Raw genomic sequence first — 20,337 nt, forward strand, 5'->3', positions numbered from 1 at the left:
GTAAAGATATATTTATATTTCGATAAGTACTTACATCAATTGAATAATTGTGGAAATATGGGCGAGCGTTGAAAATTTAGCACTCAAGAAGACAAACTACCGAAAGAGTACCAACTGAACAAAAAATATCAAAAAAGAGACAAAAATGAAAATTAGAAAAAAAAAATATATATATATATATATATATATACATATACACATATATATATATATATATATATATATATATATATATATATATATATATATATACACACATACATATATATATATATATATATATATATATATATATATATATATATATACATATAAATGAAATTAAAAAGTGGAACCCCAAAACATAAGGTTTTAGACTAATAGATAAATACAGAGGTGGTAAAGACCATGATGGTAACCCAAGTGTATAGAGTGTGTGTGGCAAAGCCAAGACCAAACCAAAGAGAAAAAGAAATTAGATGTGCAGATTTTTATTATTTTTTAATTTTATTTATTTATTTATTTTTTTGTTGTTTTTTTTTTTTCTGATTTTTACGCTTTGCACTGTTACTCAGCTCCTTTTTAACATGCACATCTAATTGTTAGAGCTTACAATCTAAAAAGGAAGGGTCAATTGATACAAAAGGTAATAGCTGTGGGGGGGGGGGGGGTGGGCGGGGTTGAGCTGATGAAGAAAGTAAAAACAGTGTTACTTAGAAGCAGGATAGGCTTCTTTGAAGAGAAGGGTTTTCAGGGATCGCCTAAAGATGGATAGATTAGGGGACAGTTGGACAGATTGGGGTAGGGGGTTCCAAAGGATGGGAGAAGCTCTGGAGAAATCCTGTAGGCGAGCATGGGAAGAGGTGACAAGGAAGCAAGAGAGCAGGAGGTCTTGGGTTGACCGAAGAGAGCGGCTTGGTTGGTATTTTGGGACTAGGTTAGTGATGTAACTAAAAGCAGAGTTATGGATGGCTTTGTAAATTATTGTTAGTACTTTGAATTTTATTTGTTGGGTGAGTGGAAGTCAGTGGAGGGATTGGCAGAGAGGGATGGAGGATATTGAATGGCTGGTAAGGTGGATGAGTCTGGCAGCTGCATTCATTATGTACTGAAGGGGGGATAGTCTATGTAAAGGTAATCCAATGAGGAGGGAGTTGCAATAGTCGAGGCGAGAGATGACCAGGGAGTGAATTAGAAGCTTGGTGGTGTAAAAAAAGCAGTATTTAAAAAAAAAAAAAAAAAAGCGGCACAGTGTTACCATAGTAAGGGAGGAGATCAGGATTTTTTTTTTTGCCACACAATTGCTTATAATATAAAAAGTTAATATTGCTGTTATAAAAGCCCCTTTTTACTGAATTAAATCAATTTATTTTGTGCTTACTATTGTGATTAGCTGTGATTGGCCACAGCTAATTACATGGTACAGATGGCCATGTGATCATTGTGGCCAATCACTGAGATCAACACTATAGTGCATGAATAGAAGCCATTCAGTGTGTACAATTGCCATGTGATCTACTGTAATTGATCACATGGTATCGGCAGCGGATCAGTAAAATGTTCTGCGCTGCAGAGCAGGCCCATGGGGCACGGGACGAGGGACGTCCTGGAGAGGACGTAAAATATCTGCTAGAGAATATAAGGATCTACCTAAAAAGGCCTGCACTTACCTACATTCGTTTTTTTATTGACCTATCTATGCCCAAATGGCAGACTGTTCTAATTGGGCAAAGCTCCAAACATTTCTTTGATGGTAAAACACAGAGGGAAATTTACAAAGCAGACAGAGCTGGGCTCCGGCTGACTTTTTTTTACCAAAAAGTCAGACGGACTAATGCCACATACACACAATCAGACTATCTAGCGGACTTAGTCTGGCGGACAAACCTCCGTAAAGTCCGCCAGACTGTCCGAACAAGCAGACCTGCCCACACACATGACTTTTCCGGCGGACTAGGTCCTGAGCCGTACTTTTGAAATGAATGCGCACGGAGAAAAGTCTGTTCATTTTGAGCGCAGCTCCAGGTAGCTGGGACCAGCGAATGAAGCGCCGCTGGCCCCGTCACCTGGTATGGACTTAAAGGGGAAGTCCTATGCCGAAAAAACGGTGTGGGGGTCCCCCCCAGGTCCATATAAGACCCTTATCCGAGCATGCAACCCTGCCAGTCAGGAAAAGGGGTGGGAATGAGCGAGCGCCCCCCCCCCCTCCTGAGCTTCCCCTTTAAGTCCATACCAGGTGACGGGGCCAGGGACACTTCATTCGCTGGTCCCGGCTACCTGGAGTCGCGCTCAAAATGTATGGACTTTCCTCCGTGTGTGTGGGCAAGTTCGTTCATTTCAAAACTACGGCGGAAAATAGTACAGTGCTAGTCTCCCAACGTGAAATCACAAGTGAGAGTAGTAAATAAATACAATCAAATAATAAAGCAAAGCTAAAAATATAAAGAAGCCAAATACCTGGTACCGGAATCATGTAGAACACCAATTATAATTCAAAAGGATAAGAAAAATCCACCACCAAGACCGATAGTTAATGGAATCGATTCATTAACAGCAAGAATGGGACAGTACATCGACCACTACTTACAATCGGCCGTACAGAAAACACAAGCCTACTTACTTGACACAAAACAAATTTTACAGATACTGAAAGACATACCAACAGATGAAGGATCATGGTGGATGGCGACAGCCGATGTCTCCTCATTATACACAATTATATTACATCATCAAGCGTGTGAAGCAGTTAAGTGGGGACTTAGGAAATATACCCACATAGCATGCATCCAAAGAAAATACCTTGTAAAATGCCTTGATTTCTGTCTAAAAAACAGCTATTTTTGGTTCAATCGCAACTACTACCATCAAAAAACAGGGGTAACCATGGGAGCAAAATTTGCTCCCAGTGTGGCAGGCCTTTTTATGGCACAATGGGAGGAGGAAAGAGTTTTTACCAATATGCCAGGCAAACTATTCATCTACAGAAGATATATCAATGATGTCATTATTTTATGGAAAGGTGAACAAACAAAGCTTATCCATTTTCTGGAAGATCTAAACAAAAATGACAGGAACATCAAATTCTCATGGGAAATCAGCGACAAGACAATCACATTTCTTGATCTGGACATTACGCAAGAAAATGGAAGACTCTCCTCCAAAACACATTTTAAGAGTGTTGATCGCAATAGCTATTTTCCAATAGAAAGCTGCCACCATAAAAATTGGCTATACAATATACCAAAAGGCCAGCTAATGTGCCTAAGCCCCTGTACACACGGTCGGAGATTTTGACAACCAAATCCGTCGGATTTTGCCTGTCGGATTTTGTCCGAAACTGTTGCATACACACGGTCGGACTAAGTTGTCGAAAAATCCGATCTTTCAGAACGTGATGACATCATTTAGTTACGATGGGACTACATTCAGACTAGTAGCCAATAGCTTTGATGTAGGAATTTGATCTGAGCATGCGTGGCACTTGGTCCGATCAAAATTCTCTACACATGATCGGAGTATGTCCGATCGAACCAGTTGGTCGGGAAATATTTCCAACAAGTTGGAAATTTGGGTCCGACGGATATTCCGATGGAAACATTCCGATGCATACCACACACAGTCGGATTATCCGACAACACAGTCCGATAGGACACATTCCGACGGATTCTCCGATCGTGTGCACAAGGCTTTAGACGCAATTGCACACAGAAGGAACAATTTAACACCCAAGCTGACAATATGAAACAGAGGATTATTGAAAAAGGCTACGACAAGGACTGCATTAAGAAAAGGAAAGTTGAGCTAGCAGAAATGGATTGCAAGGATTTGATTAAAGATAAATCGAACACCAAAGCCGGGCAAGATACAGTACATCATATCAATCAATCATTTTAGACTACAGTGTACAACACAAACAAATTGAGAGGATCATCAAATGTAACTGGAACATACTACGAGCTGATACACGCTTGAATGACATTCTCCCCATCCGCCCTAAATTCTGTACAGAAGAGCACCCACCATTAGGGACACAATCGTGAAAAGCATGCCAGATCCCCTAGGCAGAGGGTTGACATTTTTCACAGGAAAAGACTTCTGTCCTTGCAAAAAATGCTATGCATGTACCAGAATCAAACGCCCAAATGAAAAAAATAAATATTTCACTTCAACAAGTACCGGAAACACGTACGAGATTAAGGAATTTATCTGCTGCAACACCATCGGAGCAGTATACGCCCTGGAATGTAGCTGTGGGCTCCAATATATAGGCCGTACCAAGAGACCACTCAGGGTTCACATAAAAGAACATGTGAAGAACATAGTAAAGGGCTTCGATAAGCACAGTGTATCAAAACATTTTGCCACCCACCACAATAAGGACCCCTCACATTTGACATTTTGGGGAATAGAGCCATATGTGAAACATTGGCATGGCGGACACAAAGTTAGGACCCTGAGCCAGCTTGAGTCTAAGTGGATTTTCACTTTAGACACTCTTACGCCACAAGGCCTTAACGTCAAATTCAATCTCAATTTTTTTATTAGTGATTTCTAACCTTCCTTTTAGTTGCCCATATTTTGACCAGCACTCTGAAGAGCAACTCACTCTTCCGCCCCTGTGTATTACATACCCATTGTCCAATTCCATTCTCTAGTCCTGGACAGTCCCATTATCTACTATATTGCCCAATCAGCATCCCTACTTTTAACCAGCCCTCTGAAGAGTAACCCCCTATTTTACTCTGTTCGATATACACTTCTCTACTATGCGGCACCATCTATTTTCTCCTTGCTGCCTTTTTTATTGCTTTTTACCTATACTGTTTTTTTTATATGCATATGGTTTTATATTTGTATTTTGCTTCATAATATCAATTCCCTTGTAAGTAATATTGTACGCTCTTACCTTTTTCTTTATGTTTTTTATAATAAGTGTTTTGGCATTGTTTTTCTTGCTTTTTTACCATTAGTTTTTACCCAGATTTATTCGATATTGATGTTTCCTTTTTAAATGTTGAAGACATGCATGAGCACTGGCCTTAAAGGAGTCTGTTGCTAGCCATTTGCATGCTAGCCAAATGTATTGCGAGATTTTGCTTATTCCGGCTGTCCTCAATATGATTGACATCTGCATTAGCCAGTATTAGCAGGTCACCGAATGTTTACATCCTTTCCAACCAGTAAGATGGCTGCCGGTCTACTTATGGCGACCTGACTCACAACAATATGGCCGCCACACTACTTCCGGCGACCGTGTCTTCAAGAAAATGGCTGCCGGACTATACAATTACATTGCCAATATAAGGACACTTCCATGGGCATCAGTTAAAATCCCTGATGAAGTCACGTGACCCATGACGAACACGTGTCGGGACTGCTGCTACCAGAAGTGGCGCTGATCTAGCTCGGTGCTCGTTTATACACTGCTCATTGATGTATATATGTTTTGTGAGTACCTGTCTTTACCTTGTTTTAATTGAAATAAATGCTTTATAAGTACTACACTATGAGGCATCCCTCCTATTTGCTTAAATTCATATATATGGTACTCTGGTGAGACCCTCCATCCTGAGCATCCCTAAGCCACCCTTAAAGGGGCCATATGCTGCTTGAAATAGGAAGGATAGGAACGCCAGCCAGGACCTGGGTTACCACAGTAGGATCCGTAAAGGGAACGACCACCAAGGACCCCAAAGATATATAAATTTACGCTGTAACCTTACAGCAGTAAGGTAAGGGGACACCCATATACTAGGATTGCACGGGATACCCACCTCTTACAGCACTTTACACCGAATTATGTTTACAAGCACCAGCACTTCATGAATCAGATATAGAATATCGCTACACTGTGCACTTTAGGATTTATACATTTGGAAACATTTTTGGACATTTAATATCTCTTTTGTTTTTTGAAAAATTAATTTTATTTATTATTTATACTTTTAGCTTTGCTTTATTATTTGATTGTATTTATTTACTACTCTCACTTGTGATTTCACGTTTGGAGACTAGCACTGTACTATTTTCCCCCCAGCACGTGGGTCTATTATCACCCACGTTCACTTATATATTTTTTAAGTGCTTAATATTTTTTGATATACACCATATTTATAGCAATGGATTTATTTGTCTATAAGTTTCTTTATTGCATATTAAGCCATATTATATCATCTCTGAAATATTTATTTGATTATGTCACCGGATTCCTGTATTTAGGATCAGTTTGGCCATTGCCACTGGTTATCATTAATTTCCTCCTTTGGAAAAAAAATTTGTACAGTGTGCCACTATCCTCTTAAAGAGGAAGTAAACCCTGATGAGTTTACTTCCTCTTTCATTCCCTGCAAAGGCAAAGCATAATGGACTACTATGCATCGCATAGTAGCCCATTATATGTCACTTACCTGACACAGGAGCCAGCGAAGTTGCCGCTGTCCTCTGTAGTCCGCCGCTTCCATCTTGTTGGTGGGGTCTCGCAGCTCCGCCGCTGTCATTCAGCGAAGCCGCGATGACGTCACTCCCGCGCATGCGCACGGGAGTCGACACGCGCGGCAGCTCCATTCTTGGAAATGCCGCGCTCAGTGCGCCTGCACGCCGCTGTCTACAGCGTATGCGCCGTAGACAGCGGTGCCCGTTTTTGGGCAAATATCTCCTAAACCATATAGGTTTAGGAGATATTGCTTGGACCTACAGGTAAGCCTTAATCCAGGCTTACCTGTAGGTCAAAGTGGTTTGTAAGGGTTTACAACTATTTTAACTATTTATTCTCCTGTGGGTTCAGACATTTGTGTGCAGCAGTACGTCAGTTAGTATTCTGTAGATAGGCGCAGGAATAACTCTTTTATTATCCCTGTCTGCTAGTTTCATTAGATTTCACACTGAGATAAGCAAGAGCAGCTCAGTGTGCAATCTCTTCATGCCTTAGGTTCCAGAAACAATTACTGTATTTATCGTTGTATAACACGCACCCCAAGTTTAGGAGGGCATTTTAAGGAAACAAACTTTAAGGAGGGAAGTTTAAGGAAAAAAAACTTACATTTAAATGCCCATCAATGCAGCCTTATCAGTGTCCATCTGCAGCCTTGTCCTTGCCCAGCACCATTTGCAGCCTTGCCCAGTGCCCTTTGCAGCCTTGCCCAGTGTCATTTGCAGCCTTGCCCAGTATCATTTGTGGCCTTGCCCAGCGCCGTTTGCAGCCTTGTCCAGTGTCATTTGCGTCACATTTCAATTTCCCGCCACCGTATTTTTCTGCGCCGCTCTGTATTTTTCACCACCACTCGCTCTTTTCCGGCTCACAGACAGTGGGGATCGGCGTATAATATGCACCCATGATTTTCCCTCGATTTTAAGGGTAAAAGGTGCGTGTTATACACCAATAATACAGTAACATCTACTTGCATGCATGTGACCAGGTCATGTTAATCAAGTTGGTTGAAGACACCGAATCCAGAAGACGACTTCAGTGGCATTCAACATTCAACCTCATTAGCCACCTAGTTTCCCAATTAAATAGTGCATTGAGGTCAGCTTGTAAGTTGGAGACCTCCTGTAAGGACATAATTTTATTGCTTGGTATCATCTGCAAAGACTAAATGGTACTTTTAATTCCAACGACTATGGGGTTGATTTACCAAAACTGGAGAGTGCAAAATCTGGCATAGCTCTGCCTAGAAACCAATCCGCATCCAGGTTGTATTGTCAAAGCTGAAGTTAGAAGCTGACCATAAGACACACCTAGGATTTAGAGGAGGGAAACAAGAAAAAATAAATTCTGAACCAAATGGTGTACTAAAATATTTACCAGTGTTCATGAAATGCAGCCTTACCAGTGCCAATTAACCACTTTAGCCCCAAAAGAGTTTACCCCCTTAAAGGGGCGTTCTGGCCACGATGTGTTTTTTTTTTAAAGTCAGCAGCTACAAACACTGTAGCTGCTGACTTTTAATAAGAGCACTTACCTGTGCAGCGAGCCCGCAATGTCGCCCTCCCCGAGGCCGATCCCTCCATCGGATTGGCTGCCGGCGCCTCCATCTCAACTAAGGGAAACAGGCAGTGGAGACCTGCGGCTTCACTGCCCGTTTCCTACTGTGCATGCACGAGTCGCGCGGTGCTTTGTGAATAGCCCACTTGTTTTCTGGGACACACACACATGTCCCAGAAGGCAACGGGGCCACTTGCCCGAAGAGGAGGAAGCGCCACGAAAAAGGTAGTGGCAGATCAAGAAGACTGCCTAACAATAGCGGTTTCAGGTAAGTTAAAAAAAATTCACATTTAAAAAAATATATTTTTTAAGATTATTAATGCAATTTTTATTTTTAGGGTGGGCTTCCGCTTTAAAGAGGAAGTAAACCCCACCAAAAAAATGCTATTTTTAAAATATTTCTATGTTTATTAACATATCCAAGCAAAAGATATATTAATAACTCCAAAACGAGCGCTGGAAGTACCTTTTTTAGTAGTTTTATTTTTTTGTATCTTCCGGGTATCGTCCGCGCCATTCTTTGTGCTGTTTTAAGAAGCCGATGCGGACGTCACTTCCGCCCTTAGTTCGTATCCCTGCTGAAATCTCGCGCATGCGCTGTAGCATCGTAACCAAGCCTCATTCTCAATTGCAGTTACTACAGCAACAGAGCATTGTTCAGTCACAAGGGGGAATATCAGGAAGACCAGAATAATTACAGCATCGCGAGACTTCTCCTCTGTGCCGTTCAGAGGAGAATCTCACGCACAGTAAATTCTAGGCAAGCAGGAAAGAAACAAATGGCATTATATAAATGCCGCCGTTGAAAGTGCATACTGCGCAATCGCGCATGACGTCATGAACATTAAAAAGATGATTTATATCATAACTACACAAGTAAGTGCACTTTCACAGGCAGCGATCAGCTGCCTGTGTTATGTAGTATCTGATAAGCTTAACTTGTATCTGAGGGTTTACAACCACTTTAATGACTAGAGCATTTTTTGCGATATGGCACTGTGTCATTTTAACTGACAATTGCACAGATGTGTGATGCTGTACCCAAACAAAATTGGTGTCCTTTTTTTCCCACAAATAGAGCTTTCTTTTAGCGGTATTTGATCACCTCTGCGGTTTTTATTTTTTGCGCTGTAAACAAAAAAAGACTGACAATTTTGGAAAAAAAAAGCAATATTTTTTACATTTTGTTACAATATCTATCCCCAAAAATTTAATAAATTAAAACGAATTTCTTCCTTAGTTTGGGCTGATATGTAATCTACATATTTTTTGTAAAAAAATAAATTAAAAAAATCATAAATACGTGTATATTTATTGGTTTGGGCAAAAGTTATAGCGTCTACAAAATAGGGGATAGATTTATGGCATTTTTAATATTAAATTTTTTTTATTAGCAATGGCAGTGATCTGCAATTTTTATTGGGACTGTAACATTGCGGTGGACAGATCAGACACTTTTGACACTATTTTGGGGCCATTGAAAGCGTTTATACAGCAATCAGAGTGAAAAATAGCCACTGGTTATTGTATAAATTTCACTGGCAGGGAAGGGGTTAAACACTATGGGGCAACCAAGGGATTAAGTGTGTTCGCTGAGCACGTTCTAACTGTAGGGGGGGTGGGTTACCACTGACTTGACAGAGCTCACTGTTCCCGATGACAGGGAACAGAATATCCCTACCATGTCACTAGGCAGAACAGGGAAATGCCTTGTTTACATTGGCATTTCCTCGTTCTGCCTCTCCTCACCAAGATTGCAGGCTGCCAGTGGACATCAAGTCCGTGGGACATGCAGGCACGCTCCTGCGGCGCACACGCCCACTGTCCTGCTTTTGTGGACTGATGTACAGATACATCAGTTTGCGCAGGAGTACCACTCTGCCGACGTATATCGGCGTGAGCCAGTGAGCAAGTGGTTTAAACAGCCTTACCAGTGCTAATTAAATGCAGCCTTATCACTGCCCATGAAATGCAGCCTGACCAGTGCCAATGAAATGCAGCCTTACCAGTCCCATGAAATGCAGCCTGACCTGTGCCAATGAAATGCAGCCTTCCACACAGAGCTCTGTCACAAATTCAAATATCCCACTTCCTATGATACACGTCACAGTGATTCAATGTATCATTGTATCAGTGTTTCATCTATCTAGGAGGTGGGGCTTTGTTACAGTCCTCCACCTCATAGAGAATGGCATTCCCTGGCGAGGACATCATTGCATCCGCTTGTCACTCAGATAGAAGACAGAGCAGCCCGTACTCCATTCGGCCGCTCGGGCTGCTCTGAGTGACAGGCCTAGCCAGGGGGATGGCCTGGCACTCACGGGGGAGGTCAATATTCGCTCCATAAGATGCACAGACATTTCCCCATGTTTTGGGGGGGGGGGGAAATGGCGTCATTTGGAGTGAAAAATACAGTAATCTTAGGTCTCTAATGGAGACTAGGTTCGCACCAGAACTTTCGAACACCACGAAAGTTCGGACCCAAATAACAAACCCCATTTAAAGTCAATGTTACCTGAACATCAAAAATCAAAAGTGCCCATTTTGAAGGCTTATATGTTTATATACATGTAATTGGGCATACAATGGTTAGGGGTCCGAGTCCTGCCCTGAGGGATATGTATCAATAAAAAAAAAACGTAATTTTTAAATGAGCAGTGATTTTTTTATTTTTAAAGTGAAAGCATAAAAATGAAAAATTCCTTCCAATATAGTCCCCTTAGTCTACCTGTAGAGTGGCAGATCTGTACCATGTCTACAATCTGCTGCAGCAATAATTGCATTTATAAAGCCCAAAAAAATTAAACACACTGTGCAAAGCTGAATGATGATTCTCCTCACTACACTCACACTATCCCTAGACTGACACTAAACGAATATTCTAAACTAACAATTGAAGCAAAATAGCACAGTATAGCACACTAACGAATAGCATTGAACAGGGCCCTGTTCTTTCTCTCTCCATGCTGAAATCACACAGAAAATGGCTTGCATTAAAATAATACAATTTTATACTGTGGGGCGGGAATGAGCCATGATTGGATAAAGTCATGATGACAGTGTCCAGTCATGACTGAAAGCTTTCACTGCTTCAGTCAATCAGGGCTTGCAATGCACTGTTCAATGCTGCAATGCATTGTGGTCGCTTCGGGGGGGGGGGGGGGGGGGGGGTGAACAAACGGTCCAACATCCAAACAACAGAAGTTCGGCCCGAACTTATATGCTCAGGCCGAACTGTTCGGCCATCCCCAATGAAGACACACAGCCATGCAATGAAGTTGAGAATAGGTTTCATCTTCAATTACTTTACTGTTAGAGTGGTAAGGATGCGGAAATCTCTTCCACGGTTGGTGGTGTAAGCAGGGAGTGTAGATAAATGCAAAACACTTTTAGATGTGTTTTCCTGACGCCTTCATGGCAGCACACACTGGGTTTTGACTCCGCCCCCACAACCTGACAGGATTGGATTAACTATAAATTTGAAGGGGAGACACCCTGCTGCATTCTCTTTTTTATCCTTACCTGACAGGTTGGACGGACGGAGTTTTCCTGTTACAGATGAATAAGCCTCTACCGCATTCGCCCCAGCAGGTTCAGGCCTCTCCTGTTTGGAAGTCCCTCCTGTACAGTCTCTAAAGGAGCTTCTATGGAGGGAACCCCCGCTCTGGTGGTCTCAAGGGGCTACTGGATTTCTGGCATTACCAAAGCTTTAAAGAAGCTTTTTTACCTTTGCAGTGGACTCCCCTTCTTCCTTTGCCTATTAATTCCTCTTATTTAAATATTATCCATCTTTTATTCCTATAGTAAGTGGTGGTTTATATTCCCTTTTTTTCTCTACCTTTGGGATTGCTGTCTCTTGTAGTCCCCTGTCATGGCCGCCGTTTGTTTCTCCTTCAGTGGTGTTTTCTCAATGCTGTAATTCCAACCTAGATGGCGCCGTTTGGCCACTCTGAGCACGTGCAGTGCTAGTGTTTTTTTTTTCCCCCCCTATGTTTTCAATGTGTGTTCCCTTATCCAAAATGGCGCCGGAACACTCGGGACGCTTCTGTGCATGCGCAGAACGTCAATGGCGCTATTTTCAAATACAGAGCTGTATTTCTCTGTGATTCTGCTGTGCAATCTGCAAAACTTAAGGAAGGTTGCTGCCTCTGCATGTAGATCACTCTGCAGTCTCCAGGTAAGTCCCTGTGGGACTCCTATATATATTATTATTATTGTTATTATATTGTTTCTTGCAGATAAACTTTGTTAATAAATAATATATATATTTATATTTATAAGTGAATTGTGTGTGTATGTGTATGTATATATGTGTGTGTATATATGTATATATGTATATATGTACACATTATTTCTCTCTATATCTCAGACTGTCCTTCACCCCTTTTTTTCTATGGAGTCCACTGCCCACGCAGACCACCATCAGCAAGTTAGGTAAGAGGCTTTACCGGGCAAGGTAAGTATTGAAGGGGAGAAAAAAAGAGTGCCAGACGTTAAATGCTGCATTTTTTTGGCAGCCCGTCTAGATCAAGAGGCGCAAGTTCCAGCCATGGGAGAAGGTCTAGCCATACGTCTAGCAGGATGTCCCGCAGGAGCCGCTCAAGATCTCCTTCATGGCACTGAAGACACAGCCACTCACAACATAGCTACTCACGCCACAGTCGATCAAGTCGCAGGAGATCTCCTTCCTCACAATGTCAAAGCCGCCACACCCAACCTGCAGCAAACGCTTGCTGGGTATGCGGCGCTCCGGCACTGCCAGATAACTTGCCTGTCGCAGATGCAAGAATTGCTACAGACCTCATAAGAGAATCAGTGCGGGAGTCCATACTGGAAACAACACCAGCATTAGATAGAGCTGCTCCCAGTACATCTTCAGCAGACCCCCATCTCACTCAGGCATCACAATCTTCCTCTGAAGATGAGGGTCAGGAGATGTCAGTGGGCTTTGATTTTTCCCTGGTGGAACCCTTTGCAAAGGGCGTTAAAGAAGCATTCGGCTGACAAGATGATGCGGCGGAACCTCAGAAAATGCGGGAAATATTTTCCAAACCTAAAAAGAGATCCGTTATCCTTCCCATTTATAGTGGAGCTTGAGGATCTCATTAAAGACGAGTGGGAGAGGTCTGACAAAAGATCTAGTCTTACAAACAGATTACCCTTTAAAAGAGTCAAAAGTGAAGCCTTTAATTAATGCTCCCATCATCGATTCCTCATTAATGTGCCTCATCCGCCACGTCACTTTACCAATCGAGGATGCTGTTTCCTTTCGGGATGTGCTCGACCGAAAGATGGACCTAGAATTGAAAAAGGCATATTCCATGGCTGGGGGAGCCTGTAGACCAGCAATTACCACAGCAGCAGTGGCCACAGCCATCTCAGGATGGGCATCTAAAATAGAAAAAGACCTACAGGATGGCATTGAAATGGGAAAGATTATTTCCTCTCTGCAAGAAGTCAAGCTAGCAGAGGCATCAGTAGATATTATAAGATCTTCAGCCAAGGCTATGCTGGCCTCCGTAGCAGTGAGAAGAGCGCTATGGCTCAAACCGTGGATGGCCGATACAGCATCAAAAATAAATTGGTGCAGAATTCCATATGATGGCGCAAATCTGTTCGGTGCCAAGTTAGACTCTGCCATATCCAAGGTAACAGGAGGGAAGTCAGACCTGATCCCCTCCGACAGGAGACCCAAGACGCAGAAGGGACCTGTTTACAGACGTAATCTTCCGGACAAATATAGAGAGTCCAGGTCCTACTCTCCTGGTAGGGAATTTAGAAGGGACTGGAAAAACACAAAACCTTCTTTTCTAAGGATACAGAAATCTAAGGCCACCCCGGCAGGGGAACAGAAGGAACTTCACCAAGATCTGGTCAGACCATATAAAGGATTTGTGGACATTGTCCACAATCCGATTCGGACACAGGTGGAAATTCAAAAACAGACTCCCACCAAATCATTTCCAGGCAACCAGAGTACCATCCTCAGTACCCCAAAGGATTCTGCTAGTAAAGTACGTAGCAGAATTGAAACAAAAGGGAGCGATCCTGGAGGTCCCATCATGCCAAAAGGGAAGAGGGTTCTACTCTTCCTTGTTTCTGCTAAAAGACAGGGGATTTGCGTCCTGTATTAGACCTCAAGATGCTCAACAAGGATATCAAAGTGGAGGCTTTCAAAATGGAAAACCTTCAATCCATACTTCTAGCAATAAATCTGGGTGATTGGATGCTTTCAATAGATTTATCGGACGCTTATCTGCATATAGCAATTTATCCGGCCTTTCAAAAGTTTCTCCGGTTAGCCATAAACCAACATCATTTCCAATTCCAGTGCCTCCTATTCGGCATCTCTTCGGCACCCAGGACATTTACAAAAGTATTGTTATCGTTGGTGGCTTTCCTCAGAGAAAAGGGATTACGCGTCCACCATTATCTGGACGACATCCTACTTTTAGCAAAGGATCAAGAGACGTTGTTTTATCACCGAGAGATCCTCCTTACAACCCTCCAGAAGTGGGTGGATAATCAATTGGGAAAAGAGCTGTCTGCGACCCACACAAAATATGATATTTTTAGGGGCAGATCTAAACACCAAAACAAACAAGATACAGCTCCCACAAGAGAAGATCTGGCCTATGATACAGAAAATGCAGAAGCTGCTATCAAGGAATCACTTACCAGCCAGAGCCTGTCTGAGTGTACTAGGGTCCATGTCCGCAACCATACCCATGGTGCAATGGGCACAGTGACACATGAGAACCTTACAGAACTCATTCCTCAGGCAGTGGGATGGAGTCTCAATGCGTCAGCCCATCTTCATCTCCAGATCGGTGAAGCAATCGATATGGTGGTGGACGCGTCCGAGCAATCTCAGGAAATACAAACCGATAGTCCCTCCAGACCTGGAAGTAGTCACTTCGGATGCCTGCCAGAGCGGTTGGGGGGCCCACTATCAAGACCAGGCAGCCAAGGGCCAGTGGCATATTCAGGCTCAGGGTTTCATAGTTTCATAGTTTGTAAGGTTGAATAAAGACACCAGTCCATCCAGTTCAACCTGAGTGAGTGTCTACAATTGTCCCTATCCCTGCACATTGCACACTCACATCAGTCCCTACCCTCAAGGAGCCCACAATCCAAGGTCCCCATTCATATACTAGGGCCAATTTTGGACAGAAGCCAATTAACCTACCTGCATGTCTTTGGATTGTGGGAAGAAACCGGAGTGCCCGGAGGAAACCCACACAGGCACAGGGAGAACATGCAAACTCCAGGCAGGTAGTGTCATGGTTGGGATTCAAACCAGCAACCCTTCTTACTGCTGGGCGAGAGTGCTAACCACTACACCACTGTGCCGTTTGGTCTCGAACATTTTAGAGCTCAGGGAAGCCGTTTATGCCTTAAGGGCATTTGCACCATTTCTGACGCACAAGAATGTGCTCATTCGAATGGACAACCAAGTAGCAGTGTCTTATGTTCAGAAGCAAGGGGGTACCAGGAGTGCCACCTTGATGGAAGAAGTTCGGCCCATCTTGGAATGGGCTCAGATACATCTTAAAAGCAGTGTATGTCCCAGCGGCACAGAACATACTACCCGACTGCCTGAGTCGAGAAACGCTATCCAACAACGAGTGGTGGTTGAACCCTCGGACTTTCTCCCTCCTTACGGAAATCTGGGGAACGCCGGAAGTAGATTTAGCAGCCACTCCGACGAATACCAAGTGCCACAGATTCCTGTCAAGAGGTTCATTCCCATCGGTGGAGGGAGTGGACTGTCTAGTTCACCCATGGAACTTCAAGTTGGGGTATATATTCCCTCCAACTCCGTTAATTGTGAGGTTCCTATCCAGGCTTAGGAGATCCTCGGTGACGGTATTTACGATTATTCCACTGTGGCCGAGGAGGCCGTGGTTCACGACTCTTACAGCTCAGCCTTCAACCTCCAGTTCCTCTCCCAATAACTCCGGATCTTCTGTCTCAAGGTCAATTTTTACATCCTGCATCAGAGAAATTGCACCTGATGGCCTGGAAATTGAGAGGGCTAGACTAAGAGCGCAAGGCTGTTCTCATGAAGTCAACCCTGATGCAAGCCAGGAAAGCCACTACCAATACCATCTATTCAAAGGTTTGGGGAAGATTCTGCTTCATGGCACAACAGAAAGGATGGAATTCCCTTTCTCCGCAACCCTCTCAGGTCCTGGAATTCCTCCAGTCGGGGGTCAACAAGGGTCTAAGCTTAAGTACCCTAAAGGTTCAGGTATCAGCTCTGTCAGCTAAAACAGATACTAAGTGGGCATTCCACCCATTGGTAATCCAATTTACAGAGCCTAAGCATTAAACCCCCCAGGAGGCCAGTCTTTCCATTATGGGATCTTTCAATAGTTCTCCATGCTTTCGCTTCTCCTCCGTTTGTTCCATTTGAAACTATCTCTTTATGGGACTTGACTTTAAAACTGTCTTTTCTCATTGTGATTACATCAGCTAGGAGAGTGTCGGAGATCCAAGCATTAAGTTAGTTCTCTTTCCTGACAAAGTAGTCCTCAGACCTTCCGAACACTTCATACCCAAAGTGGCAACTTCCTTCCATTACAACCATCATCCTTCCATCCTTCACGGACAATCAGGGTAATCCTCATCCACTAGATGTCAAAACAACCATCATGAACTACTTAACTGCTACCACCTCTTTTAGGAAAACTAACTCTCTTTTGATCATTCCCCATGGAACCAGGCGTGGGCAAGCCGCCTTCTCATGCACTATTGCATCCTGGTTAGTCAGAACCATTAAAAAAGCTTACTCCACCCAGCATACGGCGATTCTTGAAGACATCAGGGCTCATTCAACTAGGGCAGTGGCTACCTCTTGGGCAGCATATTGCAGGGTCTCACCAGAGACAATATGCAGGGCAGCAACGTGGTCCTCCAGGAATACCTTTATTTCCGACTACAAGGTGGATTCTGCTCATTTATACATGGCCGACTTCGGCAGATCCGTCATTAGAGCCAATTCTTCAGCATTATAAGGAATAAATATTATTTTACTTGCACCCACCCAACTGGCGAGTTATTTCCCAGTGTGTGCTGCCATGAAGGCGTCAGGAAAATGGAAAATTGTATACTCACCTTTCCGTAATTTTCCTTTCCTGACGCATCTTCATGGCAGCACACAGTTGCCCTCCCTGTTTCTTTTGTGATGATATTTACAGAGAATGCAGCAGGGTGTCTCCCCTTCAAATTTATAGTTAATCCAATCCTGTCAGGTTGTGGGGGCAGAGTCACAACCCAGTGTGTGCTGCCATGAAGATGCGTCAGGAAAGGAAAATTACGGAAAGGTGAGTATACAATTTTCCATTTTTTTAGTGAACATAATATAGAGGAATATTTCAAATAAAAGTGAAATTAACACAAACTCAGGTTGATGGACCAGTGTCTTTATTGAACTTTACCATGCAACTTGAATACAGTATTTCATTGGGTCTTTACATGCAGATGGTGATTTTCTTGCAAAATTACCTAACTTAAAATGGATTGATGTTCGTAGGCCTTTTTCAGATGTTCCTTGATAAATACATAAACCAAATAATTGTCTCAGCACAGGGTGGCACAGCTGTGTAGTGGTTAGCACTCTCACCTAGCAGTAAAAAGGGTTACTGGTTTGAATCCCAACCATGACACTACCTGCCTGGAGTTTGCATGTTCTCCCTGTGCCTGCGTGAGTTTCCTCCGGGTGCTCTGGTTTCCTCCCACACTCCAAAGACATGTAGGTAGGTTAATTGGCTTCTGTCCCAAATTGGCCCTAGTATATGAATGGGGACCTTGGATTGTGGGCTCCTTGAGGGCAGGGACCAATGTGAGTGTGCAATATACAGGGATAGGGACAATTGTAGACACTCACTCAGGTTGAACTGGATGGACCGGTGTCTTTATTCAACCTTACTAACTATGTAACTATGTAATTATGTCTCTGACAAAATAAAATCTGGGGTAAACGTCTGTCTTGGGTAAACTACTAATTCCATCAACCCTCCATGTAATGGAGATGAACAAAGGCAGACATAGTTGAAGTCCGGCCTGTGTGACTTCCATGGATGCAATGGAGAAAATAGGTTTGGCCACAAAGTGACAGAAAGTGTGTTATCAGGATTATCAAATGAAAGTAAAGGGGAGAAGCCTGAAAAAAGAAAAAAACATGCATCCACAACTTTAAAGGAATGGTAAGCTCCAATATATTAGATTATTTGTTTTGGGTTAAGATACAGCCCAAGGATTTATTTTAGTAAAGACTGTATAGCAAAGGGGGTTACTGGAAATGCTGTCAGGTTGATGTAATTTTAGACAAACCCATTGGTTTTATACTAAAGTTTTACAAAGTATGTAAATCCACCACTTCCGTACATTCTCTGTTAAATATAGCTACATGTGTGCTATAAACTTTTAAATGGCTGAAAGACTCCTCTTTCTCTTTGTTTCATTACTGCCTTCATCTTGATGACTTTGCTCTTTTGGTGCCAAACAAAAGTAAGACCTCCAGTCTTCAGGTATAATTAATAGAAAGAATCCCGATCCAATGACCAGAAATCCCATCATATAACTTTTGGAGGATATCCCCCATTGCTGATTCATACCTGAAAAAAAAAAAAAATGAAATGAGAATAGATATATGTTATAGATCAGGGATCTGCAATTAGCAGACCTCCAGCTGTTGCAAAACTACAAGTCGCATCATGCCTCAGCCTCTGGGTGTCATGCTTGTGGCTGTCAGAGTCTTCCTATGCCTCATGGGACTTGTACTTCTGCAACAGCTGGAGGTCCGCTAATTGCATATCCCTGTTATAGATCTTCCCCGCACTTACTGAAAAGCAGTGGAAATGGTGAGGATACTTTGAGTAAAGTGTTGGATTAGACTTTAGCAAGGGGTGCAGATTTATTGAGGTTGATTTAGTAAGGACAAATAGGCTGTTACTTTGCGAGGGACTTTTCTCTCAAAGTCGGAAGAAGACCGGACGGCGGTGACAAAGGAGAAATCTGGGCTATTCTGCTAGTAAAGGAGCTGTAAAAGAGCAGAAGATAGCGGAAAAACCCGACAAGACGACCCCCGAAGTCGGAAGAAGACCCCCAGAGCTGTCTAATAAACTACTTTAAAAACCTGTGTTGTGTTTTTTTATTGACACATTTTCCCTCAGGTGAATGGGTAGGGGTTCCCCATACTCATTCACATAAGGTGGGGGGCAGGATCTGGGGGTCACCTTATTTAAGGGGGCTCCCAGATTCCCATAAGCCCCCCCGCCTGCAGACCCCGACTACCAAGGGCCAGGGTTGTCGGGAAGAGGCCCTTGCAGGGCCCCCCTTCCCCAAAGCACCCACCCCCCATGTTGAGGGCATGTGTCCTGGTATGGTTCAGGAGGGGGGTGCTCGCTCATCCCCACCCCCTTTTCTGACTGACCGGGTTGCGTGCTTGGATAAGGGTCTGGTATGGACTTTGGGGGGACCCCCACAACATTTTTTCAGCGTGGGGGTTCCCCTTAAAATCCATACCTGGGGCTAGCAAGGTGTCAACGAGATTGACTTCCTTCGCTGGTCCCGTCTACCTGGAGTCACGTTGAAAATGAACGAACTTTACTCCGTGTGTGGGAAAGTCCGTTCATTTAAAAAGTCCGGAGGACTAGCACACAGACAAGCAGATTGTGCGCCGGAAAGCTGAGTCCAGCGGACAATTTTGAGTCAAGACTTCTTTCAAAGTCCGCCGGACTTTTGGGAAGAAAAAGTCTGCCGGAGCCCACACACGGTCGAATTGTCCGGCGGACTCTGGTCCACCGGACGCAGTCTGCCGGATAGTCCAATCATATGTACGTGGCATTAGTGATTGAGGTGAAATTCTGCAGACCTTTATCATCCAATTATGTGCAAGCTAAAATACTGTGTAGCGGCGGCTCCTGAAGCGCATGCTCTATGGGGTTTTCTAAAGTTAAAGTTGCCTAAACTGCAGTTTGGTTTGGGTGTAATTATCTAAATTGGGCCTCAGTATCAGTCTGACTGGACTGTGAGGTGCTCAGCCTGGCCACAGGGGGCACTGTCTCTTCTGGCAGGCATGGGACTGTGGTCTGATCAGGCGTTTAAGTTACTCTCTCTCGGAGCCTGCCCAGTGGGAGTGGTGCGCTCGCTGTGCTTCTGGGAGAGGGCACATAAGATGCGGATGTATTTGAAATGAAATATTTAAAACAAAAAAGTGTGGCGCTTAGGTGGCAACAAACCACATGAACCAGTAAGGCACTAATTCAAGCAAAGAAAATTACATACACTTCAAAAAAAAGAAATTATGTGTAAATTCCGTTGTATATTAAGAGATCTTACTCCCAGGTGGAAGAGTGCATGAACCT

Source organism: Lithobates pipiens, unplaced genomic scaffold (genome assembly GCF_037356315.1).
Source record: "Lithobates pipiens isolate NorthernLeopardFrog02 unplaced genomic scaffold, aLitPip1_a1.2 Scaffold_10, whole genome shotgun sequence".
Taxonomy (NCBI): domain Eukaryota; kingdom Metazoa; phylum Chordata; class Amphibia; order Anura; family Ranidae; genus Lithobates; species Lithobates pipiens.